General features: G+C 45.1%; 1 protein-coding gene across 4 annotated transcripts in view; it reads left to right on the forward strand.

Annotated features, from left to right (window-relative positions):
• Positions 1-4,649: 4,649 nt before the first annotated feature.
• Positions 4,650-13,112, forward strand: part of ZHX3 (zinc fingers and homeoboxes 3) — a 130,991-nt gene continuing 122,528 nt past the window's right edge. For all 4 annotated transcript variants that reach the window (XM_049869972.1, XM_049869971.1, XM_049869973.1 and 1 more), the window contains exon 1: positions 4,650-4,869. The gene's annotated coding sequence lies outside the window, so the exon portion shown is untranslated. The remainder of the gene's footprint in view (positions 4,870-13,112) is intronic.

Below are 13,112 nucleotides of genomic sequence, written 5' to 3' on the forward strand. Positions count from 1 at the left end.
GTGCAACGGGGAAGGGGATAGACTGGATGTTGGCAAAGTGCATCAGTCGGGATAGGCTAGGTTTTGCTGTGGTACAAATAAGCCCAAATATTGTTTTTACAGCAACAAACGTTTATTTCTTGTTCACACTGTATTTCCACCGTGGGTCAACTGGGGTTACTACTACATGTCTTCTCACCCTGGGATCCAGACTAATGAAGTTGCCGCCATCTCAAGCACTGTCTGTCGCTGTGACAGGGGGAAAGCACATATGGCAAATCACCTACTAGCTCTTACGGCAGGGCTTCGAGCTGGTTTTGAAGAATTTGCATTTCCACCCCAGATACCCTGAATCAGAATCTACAGTTTAACAAAATCCCCAGGTGGTTCTTATGTATAATAAAATTTCGAGAACCACTGCTCTGCCAGTGGCTCTCAGAGTTGGTCCCTAAGCAACAGCATTAGCATCTCCTGGGAACTTGTTAGAAATGCAAATTCTTAGCAGGGCTTCGAACTAGACTAACCCGCTCAAAGCCCTGCTCTCGCCTGAAGGTTAGTGGTTTTGAACCCACCAGCCACTTAGCAGGAGAAAGATGTGGTAGTCTGCTTCCAGAAAGGCTACAGCTTTGGAAACCCTATGGGACAGTTCTACTCTGTCTTGTAGGGTTGCTATGAGTTGGAATGGACTGGATGGCAGCAGATTTGGTTTTGGTTTTCATCTTTTTATTGGGGGGGGGACTTCCTGTTTTGAATGCTACCTAAAAAAAAAAGGCTTCCCTACTGTGCAGAAATCAGGAACTCAATAACTATTTCCTGTGTCACTATCAAAAAGTCTCCCTGAGATTTTTTTTTATTGTACTTTAGATGAAGGTTTACAGAGCAAAGTAGTTTCTCGTTAAATGATTAATACACGTTTTGTGGTTGCCAACCCCACAACATGTCAACACTCTCCCCTTCTTGACCTTGGGTTTCCCATTACCAGCTTTCCTTTTCCCTCCCGCCTTCTTGTCCTTGCCCCTGAGCTGGGGTGCCCATTTAGTCTCATTTTGTTTTATGGGCCTGTCTAATCTTTGGCTGAAAGGTGAACCTCAGGAGTAACTTCATTACTGAGCTAAAAGGGTGTCCTGGGGGGCATACTCTTGGAGTTTTTCTAATCTCTGTCAGACCAGTAAGTCTGGTCTTTTCTTTTTTTTAAGTTAGAATTTTGTTCTACATTTTTCTCCAGCTCTGTCTGGGATCCTCTGTTGTGATCCCTGTTCAGAGCAGTAAGTGGTGGTAGCCGGGTATCATTGAGTTGTGCTGGACTGAATCTAGTGGAGGCCATGGCAGTTGTGGTCCATTAGTCCTTTGGACTAATCTTTTCTTTGTGTCTTTGGTTTTCTTCATTTTCCTTTGCTCCAGATGGGGTGACACTGCTGGAGTATCTTAGATGGCCGCTCACAAGCTTTTAAGACCCCAGATGCTACTCACCAAAGGAGAATGTAGAACATTTTCTTTATAAACTATGTTATGCCAGTTGAGCTAGGTGTTTCCTGAGACCATGGTCCCCACAGCACTCAGCCCAGTAATCTGGTGCCTCATTTCCCTGAGATTTTACTACCACATGGAGTAAGTAGTCCTATGGGGGAACTTCTGTTGTAAAAGATCTCCTCAACTTCAAGCAATTCCCTTTTTTCTGGTAATTGCCCATAGCTTGATCCACAGGGTTGTGTTCCTGGCAACTTTCATGACCTACAAGCTGGCTATGATTGTTCTGGTAGTGGGGCTGGGGAGGGCAACTGATTCAAGTTGAGTCAATTAGTGCCTCTTCTCTGGGATTTTGGAATTGGAATGATTAGGGATTTTAAGTCTTTTTCTGGGTAGCTGCAATTGTGTCACGTACTTGGGGGTGTTTGGTAGCCATATTTCCCATTGTATTACCTGGAAGCAGAGAAAAGTTTGCTGAGAGAGTCCCACCGGTTCTCCTTGCTCTGGATGCCCCAGAGCCCAGAAGCCCAGCAGATGTCTTGTCCCTGGCCTCTGAACAATGTCTCAAAAGCCTTAATGTAAATTCCCCTTTTATTGTCCTTAAACTGGCCCAATGGGCTACTGGTACTTGCAGCCAGCAAACTCCTAACCAGTGCATGTTCTTTGCCTCTAGACCCTGGCACAAAAAAAAGGTCACAGGTGTAGCCTATTCCAATGCCACGGCTCTCAGGTTGTAATTCTACTGCAACAGCTATACTTCTGGCAGTTTCTTTCCTGTTCAAGAATGCTCATCAGAATGTGAGTGACTGAAATTATTACAGAGATCACCTGGAATCTGCTTTTTTTTAAAGGGAAAAAATTTGCCTCCTTGGTTAAACATTATTTGTGACACAGCTCTCAGCTCAGGTGTGTCTGGATCCATTGCATAAAAACCACTGGTGTTAACTGATATGGACACGCTGTTTCTTCTGCCTGGAGTCCCTCCTCATCAACTCTTCAGACTCAGCCCTAATGCCACCTCCTCTGGGAAGCCTCCCCTTACTTTCTTATATTCTGTTAATTGTACCCTTCTCTGTGCTTCCCAAGGCAGTTGGCACATCCATCTAGTATTGTATATTTTCTGCCAGAAATATCTCTTTATGTGTCTGTCTACTCCAAAATATCATGTTCCTCAGGGTTTGGGAGAGTGCCTTGTTCACCTGTTTCCCACAGTGCCTAACTCAGAATAGATGCTCAGAAAAATTTGTTGAATAAATGAAGTTAAATTGGAGCAATATATCCTCTATATATGCTCATTCATTCAAGAAATAATTGAGTACTTTCTACACGTCAGACCATGTTCCGGATGCTGCAGGTGGACAGACATCCCTGCCCTCAGGGACAATGCAGGTACTGTTCAGGTGACAAGGGCTATGAGGAAAAGTAAAACAAGGTGAGGGGATACAGAGTGATGGGGGTTCTGGGACTTGATATTTTAGTAGAGTGGTCTGGAGAAGTCCTTCTGTGGAGATGACTTTTGAATAGAAATTTGGGACTAGTGAGAGCATGCACCTTTCTGATATCTGGGGGGAGGAAACAGCAAGTGCAAAGACCCTGAGGTAGGAGCAAGCTTGCATGTTCCAGGAGCAGGAAGGAGGCTAGTGTAGCTGGAATGAAGGGTAGAGTGGAATCCTGGAAAGAGGTGCACTCAGAGAGGTGGCGGAGGTAACAAAGTCAGGGTGGGGGCAGCAGATCACTTAGGATCTTGGAAGTCCTTGAAAAGATTTTGGTTTTCACTCTGAATGAGATGAAAAACCACTGGAGGGTTTAGTACAGGAAAGAAACATATTTTGATTGAGGTTTTAACAGAGTCCCTCTGGCTACTGTGTTGAGAACAAGCTATATGGGAACAGAGTGAAATCAGGAAGAGCAGGTAGGAGGCTACTGCAATAATCCACACTGAGAAAAAATGAGGGGTCAGGTGAGGGTACTAGCAGTGGTGCCAAGCAGTTGGAAGTAGCATATGTTTTAAAGGCAGAGCTGACAGATTTTGCTAATGGATTGCATGTGGGATATGATAGGAAGTGTTAAGGATGACTCCAGTGATCTGGCCTGCATCACCACAGGGTGGAGTTGACATTAACTGAGATGGGGAAAAACCAGGAAAGGAGTTGAGGGCCAAGTCCAGGAGTTTAACGCTGGACTTATTAAATTTGATATATTGCTCAATATATATGTATAAGTTCACTGCTTTTCAGAATCTGAAGATTATAATGCAACTTGAGGTTAAAGTCGGCCCTTTTTATTGAAAAGTTACTACGCGTAAGTACTGTGTAAAATGTTTTACCTGAACTGTCATTTGATCCTTTCAGTAGTCCTTTTGGGTTAGTTACTAATATTCTCATCTCCCTTTTATGGATGAACATTTAAATACCCAAATATTAAGTCCAAAGTCACTGAGCCAATAAGATGCAGATGTGGTATTCCAGCTCAACTTCAGGGGCTTGCTGTTTATTAATCCCTCGATTCTAAAGGTGGGGACCACTCTTTGACCATATTTGCTACAGACGTAGGATCCATAACAAAAGGTGCCTTGAATGTGTGACAAAGACTCAGAAGAGGGTCGCATCCCATTACCTCTACCCTAGGCGGTTACAAGTTGCAGAGTAGAAGCAAAAAAGACACAACTGTTGGACCTGAGGCGGCTGCCGGATTCCTGAAAGTTTTCAAGTACCGGAGGATTCAATGTTAAGAATGCGGTGATCAGAGGCTTTTCTTTTTTTGAGAAACGGAAGAGACTTAGAGCTGCAGTGAAGCGCTGGGTGGGATAAAGAAAGAGCAGCCCCTGGCGCTGTTCGTTGGGAAACACTGGACTTGGGGAGGCTGGCAGGGGCCAGGACGCCTACCCTGCCTACATCCTTTTGAAAGCTTAGCCTGGTGTGGCCCTCCTTAAGTGGTCCTCTAGAGAGACCAGGATATGGAGTACAAAAGCCGGGAACCTCTAGACTCGCAGCATCCGCCCACTGCGCCCACGTCCCTCCGCCCCACAGCCACAGCTTGCACTGGGTGACAGCAGGGCAGACGCCCGCGCATGCGCCCAGGGGAAGGGCCATTCCCGCGACGTCAGGGGGCAGCCTGCTCCAAAGCTCCGCCCCCTGAGCGCCAGAGGCGACTTGGGCGGGGGGCCTCGGGCCACGCCCCCAGTCAAGCCGAGCGGGGCCGAGTGGAGCCGAGCGCTTCCGAGCGCGGCCGAGCCGAGCCGAGCGGCCCGGAGTCCGTTGGTGCAGCTGCGTCCCCGCCGCTCAGCAGTCCGCGGCTCCGGCGTCGCCGCCGCCGCCGCCTCCGCGGGGCCTGCGCCGGCCGCCCGGCCGCCCGCCGGGAGGAAGGTCGGGAGCGCGGGGAGAGTGGCCCGGCCGCGGGCGCCCCCGCCGTCGCCGCTGCCAGGTGAGCGCCCTCCGCGGCCCGCCGGCCCCGTGTGCCCCCGCGGCTGTCAGTCCCCAGCGTCTGTGTGTCTCTCTGCCCGTCAGCCCCTTATGTCTGCGCCAGCTCCTGCCAGCCACGCCTGTCCCCAGCCCTACCCGCGGTGCCGGCCAAGCCCTCCCGCCCGCTGCCCCCCGTCTTTCTGTCAGCCTCCAGCACCCCCTTGTGGGAGGCCCCGCCCCTTCCCCCCGAAGCCCCGCCCTCCACCCATCTGTCATCGCCCCCCTCCCAGGTTTAGGGGCCTCGGGGGCCTGTGGGTGGGCCCCTGGGTGTCAGTGTGCTCCCCGGGGACCACAGGGTTGCGAAAAGCGGCAACATGGGGAGGTGGTTGGAAAGGGGGTGTCGGCAGACGCCCGCCTGCCCGGGTGGGAGCGTGTCCGAATGTGCGCCCCGTGTGAGCACCGCGTGCGCGCCGGAGGGGTGGGAGGCAGGGCCTGACAGATGTGGGACGAGATGCTGAGCGGCCGAGAGCCACTTGCTCCCACTCCCGCGGGCTCAGCGCAGCACGTTGGGATATGGCAGCCCGTGGTTCTGGTGTAAAGAGCAGTAGCTCGCTCCGGGCGAGCAGTTGGACCGGGACTCGAACCATTCGGGATAGAGAATAAACCTGGGTCCCTTGTTGGCCCATTTATTTGCCCTAAGCAAAAACAGTAAACCTGGGCCCAATGTTCCCGGCTGCCGGAATCGGGTGTGAGCGGCGTTTGGGGCTTGTTCAGCTTCCCAAATTGGGATGTTCATTCAGAGAGGCTTGTCGGAAGTGACTAGGGAGTGGGTGGGATGTGAGGCTTGGTGGAAAGTGTTTGAGAGCTTGAGTAATTTTGACTTGCATGGTTTGCATTTCTGAGCAGTGATTGCCCTGGGCTTGTGCCCTGGGAGAAACTGTTACGTGATTGGGGGTAGGAGGGGGGAGTGGGAGGGTGTTAGGTAGGCAGGGCTTCCAACTGCTTCAACCCCTGCTGAGAATTTGCATTTCTAACAAGTTCCCTGCTGAGAGTATACATTTTCCACCCCAGATATACTGAATCAGAATCTACAGTTTAACAAGATCCCCAGGTGATTCTTATGTATAGCTTCCTGGGAACTTGTTAGATTTCCTAAATATTTATTCATACGGCCTCCACACATCCTTAATTTAAAAAGGGACTACAGTAGTTTCCATTTATGATCATCCCTTGGTATCCACAGGGAATTGGTTCCAGGATCCCCCCAAAACCAAACCAAATCAAACCTGTGGTGATTACAACTCATAGTGACTCTATAGGACAGAGTAGAACTTCCCCGTAGTTTCCAAGGAGCACCTAGTGGATTCAAACTGCTGACCTTTTGGTTAGCAGCTGTAGCACTTAACCACTATGCCACCAGGAGGAATACCAAAATCCAAGAATGCTCAAGTCCCTTATATAAAATGGCGTAGGATTTCCATATAGTCTACGCAGATCCTTCCATAAACTTTAAATCATCTGTAGATGACTTCTAATATCTAACACAGTGTAAACACTGTGTAAATAGTTGTTTCATCACAATTGAAGACTTGCCCTGGAAGATGGCCTTTCTCTTCTGAGTTTCTTGAGCTCCTCTGGGAACGATGTTGCTGCCTCGACATCAGCCGATTCTCCCATGGTCTTGAAATTCTAGAGGCTGCAGTGCTTTACAGAGCTAGCCAGCCATCCCTTACTAGCCTGAAGCTCCTTCCTCTCACTCTCTTCAACCCCCTCACAGTAGTGCTCGTAGAGGCTAAGTGCTTCTTTAGGAATTTTGCCATCAACAGGTATATGCTTCTGTGACATGTCCTCTAGCCACACACTTAATGCTTTCTCAGTCATTGCGAGCACTTTATCACAAACCAGAGAGATGGTTTTTGCTGTTGTGGGGAGAGCACTAACACTTCATGACTTTCACCTTCTTTCTGCTTTGTAGTACAAATGCTGGATTCCTTCTTACCGACCTTGCGGCCCACTTTGGCAAGTGACACGCCACTTTTCAAAAGATTTAAGATTTTTGTTGTGGAGAGATAGCACTTTATGCTCCCTCTTAGCCTTTGAAGGATTGCTTTGACCATTTAATTGCTTTTTAGGAGCCATTTTTTCACAGAAACAAAGGGTGCACACAACACAATTATCAAATGAATGAGATGCTGGCTGAACAATGCGCAGACAATGAGTGCTGGGGAGAGACTGACAAAGAAAAAAAAAGCAAACAAAAAACCTGTTGCTGTCTATTCCGAGTCAAGGTGACCCTATAGCACAGAGTGGAACTGCCCCACAGGGTTTCCAAGGAGCACCTGGTGAATTTGAATTGCCAACCTTATGGTTAGCAGCTGCCACACGTAACCACTATACCACCAGGGTTTCTGTGAACTGGTGGGAGGCTACAGCAGGGTATGTCTACATATCACTTCATTCGAGTGGATTCAGCTTAGTGCTTGTCATGGCAAACTCAAGTTTTGCTTTTTGGAAATTTTTTTCTTCCCCAAATATTTTTGATCCATGGTTGGTTGAAGCCATGGTGACTTAGAGTTGTAGTAAGGAGCCCCGGTGGCATTGTGGTTAAGCTCTCAGCTGCTAAATGAAAGGTCAGTGGTTTGAACCAACCAGCCACTCCGTGGGAGAAACATGTGGCAGTCTGCTTCTGTAAAGATTTACAGCCTTGGAAACCAATGGGAGTAGTTCTAGTCTGTCCTATAGAGTCACTATGAGTTGGAATCCACTCCATGGCAATGAGTTTAGTTTTGGTTTAGTATTGCAGTACAGGCAGTCCCCGGTAGCAGATCTGTTCCTGAGGCTTTACGTCGAATTTGTAAGGAAGTTGGAACAGGTGCAAAAGGTTCTTGTTTAGCCTTAGAGGCGCAGTGGTGAAGAGCTCAGCTGCTAACGAGAAGGTTGGCAGTTCAAATCTTCCAGCCGCTCCTTGGAAACCCTATGGGGCAGTTCTACTCTGTCCTATAGGATCACTATGAGTCAGAATCAACTGGATGGCAACGGGTTTGGTTTTTGGGGGTTTTTTTTTAGTGCAAGAAATGGCTTGAAATCGTTTCAGTGATTTAAAAAGCCACACATGCAGCAAGTGGAGGTGATTGTGATGAAGAATTCGTTTTATGTGGGGGGTTGGTTCAGTGTTTCAAAGGGAAGGCAAATTTATGTAACATTACAGGGCAAGTAGGAGTTCATAACCCAGCGACTGCCTGTGTTTCAAAACTAAGAGAAAATGTGTCCTGAAACAATTGGTATTTTGCCGGATAATTGTCAGCCATGAGGAAAGAGCCAAAAGCGTATTTCATTAACTGGAACAATTTATTTGGGCTTAATTTGTTTCTAAGAAACATACAGTGGAAAAATCCAGAAGCAGCAAAGGAGTATCAAAGAGACTTAGGAAGTGAATGAAAAGGACCCTTCTAGTGCTGCCTTGGAAAGATGGTATCAAAGTTGCTGGGGAGGACAGAGCTACTATGTAATGATAAACATATTAACCAAGTTGGTTTTGTGACCTTGATACATTGAGCAATGCTTGATTTGTGCAGTGGTTCGTGACAGGCAAACATTGCATTGGAAACGGGTAATTTTTGGAGAAAATGCTCCCCAGGTTGTTTTTATTTTTTTCCCCATATTTAAGTAAGATTTCAGACTAGGGCAGTTTCATTGTGGAGTAGATTTTTTAAAAAGATAACATTAAAAAGTAATTTATGTTTAATGTAGAAAAATTGAAAAACAAAGAAAAGTGTAAGGAAAAAAAAAAAAAAAAGAAATCCCACAAACCACAGCAAACCAGTTTGGTATTTGTCCTTTTAGTCTTTTGTTCCCATGTATAAATATTTTATTTTCTTACAAAAATACTACAGTACTGTAGGACTGTTTCATTGTATGTTGTTTTCACTTATAGTGAGAAATACATCTTGATTTTATGAATAGAAACTCGTATCACTTTATGATCCTTTTAACAGGTAAATCATCATGTGAATCCTCTGTTCAGAGCCCTCAGTAGCATCTCATCATAAAGTAAAACCTGAAGTCCTTGCCCTGACCTATCAGGCTACCTCTCTGTCCTCACTTCCAACCTTTCCAGACTTTTTTTTTCTGTATTTCTTTGCTGTTCCTTAAGACAACAACAACAACAAAACTTTAAGCCTGCTCCAGTCTCAGAGCTTTTGCATTTGCTATTCCCACTGCCTGGAGCTCTAAAAAAAGTCCGTAGATATTATGGCTGACTCCCTCACTTCCCTCAGGTCTCTGTTCAGATTGTTACCTTCTCAGGCCTTCCCTGACTACTCTGACTGTACCCCTTCCCCCTACCCTTCGTGCTTTTTCTTATTTTTATTCATAGCCTTTACCACTTGGTAAAATACATATTTGTTGGCTTATCATCTTTCTACCCCCATTAATCTGGAAGTGTGAGTCTTTTCACTGATGTATCCTCAGGGCTCAGAACATTACCAGGTACATAGTAGGTGCTTAATGTTCGTTAAATGAATGAATAAATGCTTATTATCCATTCACGTGACTTTCTTGGTAGCCTCCTAGACTTCTAGATAACCGTATCATGAGGTGGAATAAGAATACCTCAAAAGTCAGGAGTTTCTATGCCTTTCCATATCTGAGAAGAATTTTATAAAGTGAAGCTTAAGATCTTAAAAAGAATTAGTCTCGACTTGAACAATTGAGGAAAGGAACGTTTTTGGCAAACGTTACCGGCTCTCTTTACGCCTTATTCCTTGTGTTACCTTGGAAATCTTTGAAAAGTGTAAGGTGTCCTAGTTATGTTTACAGCTGTGATTTCAGTTTTGTGGATCTTAGTGATAGTATAAGTCTCAAGAACATTAGTGGGTTTTTTTGTGTCAGCCGATACCCAGAGATATAATTGCAGCTTTAATGTGTTTTCATTTGGGGAATAGCTGTTATATTTACTTATTTTCCTGGCAATTCTATCCTTTTCAACTCCCTGCTTATCAGTTTCTGGATGACCTAGCAGGTATACTTATGGTCCTTTTTTTTTTTTTTTTTTTTAACATTTTAAAATAAATCCTTGACCTTTTGGGCATTTCGTATCTCTCATGTGACTCTTGAACTGTCTGAAAGTACCAGTTTCATCTTTCAGGATGAAACAACATCTGCAGTGAAACGTGTAATTGCATTTTCATTTATAAGGATGGTAAAAGTTTTACCTTGGGGTAGAATTTTTACAGAGAGGATATAGTGTGAGTGTACGCTTTTTAAAGGCTTGAACTTCAGGTAGGCTACTTTTAATTTTTCATGAGCTCCTGAAGAAATACTTTTTGCTCTTAAGGGGATCTCTGAACACAACCCAAATGGGGACCTTCAAAAACTTTTCATTGACCTTATGGCCCAAGTATACAAGAATTTAGGGGAAAAAATAGTAAAAAAAAAAAAATATATATATTTTTTAAAGACCTAAAGGGAATTTGTTAAGAATTTTTGTTCTGCAGACATTTATCGAGCATGTACTCGGGGTACTTCTATGTAGTTTTTTGTGGGCTACATTGCCGTGTTCAGTTTTAGATTACCAACCTGATTTCTTTTTTCTTTCCTCAGTTGGTTACCTTGCTTCTGTCATCTTCTTCTCTTCCTAAGGGATCTCATCCATTCCCAGGACTTTAATACCCTCTGGATGCAAGTGACTCCCTCAGTTACATCTCCTGCCCAGACTGTTGTCCAGTTCCAGGCTTGCATTTTCAGATGCTGCCTCATAGTCCTCTCAAACTTCACATCTCCAAAATTGATCTCTTTAGCTCCCACTCAAACTTTGAAGTTTGTACTCCTCATTCCTTACTCCTCTCCCCCGCCAGTCTTCCTGTCGACGTAATCACTGTCCGTTCATTGTCCAGGCCAGATACCTGAAGTAGTCCTTGATTCCTCCTGTTTCCACACCCAAAATCCAAACCATCGGCATGGCTTGTCAGGCTAGCCTCCAGAACATCTCAAATTCTTTCCTCCCTCCATCCTCCTAACCAAGCCACCATCTTCTCTCAGCCTGACAATTGCCCTGGCCTCCTAGCTGGGCTCCCAGCTACCATTCTTGTCCTCTTCTAACCCATTCTTCCCACAACAGCCAGAGTGATCCTACTAAAAAGTAAGCCAGATCGCATCATTCTCCTGCTTAGTGGCTTCCCACAGCACTTAGACTTATACCCATACTTCTTACTCTGACCTTCAGGGCCTGAGTCGCCTGGCCCCTACCTCACTCTCTAACCTCTACTCCTTGCTCGACATGCTCCCAGCAGGTTGGAGCGCCATCAGTTCCTCAAACATGCCAAGTTCTTTCTTTGTACAGGCCCTTCCTCTGCCCAGCACTCTTGCCCTTGCTCTTCCCTCATACAAAGAGACCCTTCTCAAATATTTGGTCTCTGCTAAAACATCCTGTGGGGTAAAGTTTTACCCTAAGAAAGGTGGCTTTTGTCCTTGGTACCAGAGAAATAGCCCTTGGAATAACTGAGGTGCCTTGGTCTGGGACTTTCAGGCCACACCTGAGGATTTGTGCTAGCAAGTATGATCTGGTCTGATCAGAAAAGACTTATCTGTCAGACCAATATCAACTAGCCTCAGGAGGCATGATTTAGCCTGTCATGCAGGACTGGCTAATAAGAGCCTGGAACACTAAGGCTCAGGGAGCTTCCTGGTTGGTGAAGGGTAGGGTAATGTGCCCTGTCTGAGGCATGGCAGCTCTGCATTGGGAACTCTCCCATACCTTGCCTGTGCATCTCTTCATTATAATGATCCTGATTTATGTCCTTTTACTATAATAAAACTGGTAGTTGTACATATAATATCTTCCATGAGTTCTGTGAAAGTGAGGGGGACCCAGTAGGTGAAAGTGCGGGTGTTGTGTGGATGTCCCAAACTTACAGCTGGTGTCTGCCTGTTTGGCAGTCTGAAGGGCAGTGGCTTTTTACCTTGTGAGATCTGTCCTAGCTCTGGGTGACTAGGGTCAGAGAGAGTGTGTGCCACATAGACAGCTGGCAACAGAAATGATTGAGAAGTGGAAAGGTGGGGCCTGGCTCAGTCTTCACATTTTGGGGATTGAATTCATGCAGATTCTCATTCTTGAAGCTGTTATCATACATTCCTTCCTCAGAGAAGCCTTTCCTGATGTCACTTAAATTCCAAGCATTTCATTTATTTGTTTGTTCCTATAAGAGCAGGAACGCCTTGACCTATTTTATGGCTACAGCTCCAGCACCCATCACTCTGCCTAGAATCCAGTGGTGCAGGGCCTCAAAATATTTTGAATAATTATAACAACTACCTTTTTTTGGAGGCCTTGTATGTGCCAGGTACCCTGTTAAGTGCATTCAAGCATTATCTCTTTCAATCTTTGCAAGAACTCAAATGAGGTGGTCGTATTATTATCATTCTTTTGTTAGTTGAAATAATCGAGCTTAGAGAAGTTAAGTAATTTCTAAAGTTACACAAATAAGAAAGTGGTAGAGCTGGGTATTGAATCTGCATGCTCTGACTTTACAGTCTTCCCATTTATTCATTCATACTCCCTTCCAATATGAATGTGTGAATGCATAAGTATGAAATATGCTATAATACTAATATATGACCAGTCCTCGCATTTCTATTTCTAAGCATATATAGGAATATAAGAAATAAGAACACTTAGGTTAGGGTGTTACATTCTTTTGGGAAATTTCTGTGACCACTATGCCAAAGCATATAGGTTAATTTGCATACAGGCTCTGTGTTTTAATTTTACCTTTGCCCCTTTTCTAGCTGTAGGCCCTTGTCCGAATTGCTTAACATGTGTAAGTCTATTTTTTCAGCTGTAAATGGAGGAAAACAGTAGTTTCTACATTAGGGGGTCATTGTGAGGAGTAGAATTATACATAAAAACCAATCAGTGTTAGCTACTATTGTTATAAGGAACGAAAACGCTCAGGAAAAGACACGTAGCCCTATCAACAAATTAGAGTTTGGGTAAATGTGAAAGACAGCCAATAACTAATTTATGTGTGTTCTTTCACTGACCCTGGTTTTACATTTATAAAAATTCATGGAATTGACTCTGACTTGGGATTTATACTTATTTTATTGATGTGTGATAACTTCATGTTTGTATTTAAAGCTGTTAAATGCTTGTGAGGTAAGGTAGCTTGCTTTCTTTCTTAAAGCTTCTTCCCATCTTTAGAAGGGTTCTCAGAGGAGAAAGATCTTCGGAGAGACTGGCCATACCATTTTTTTGTTTTTCTTTTT

This window comes from Elephas maximus, chromosome 25 (assembly GCF_024166365.1).
Source record: "Elephas maximus indicus isolate mEleMax1 chromosome 25, mEleMax1 primary haplotype, whole genome shotgun sequence".
NCBI lineage: Eukaryota > Metazoa > Chordata > Mammalia > Proboscidea > Elephantidae > Elephas > Elephas maximus.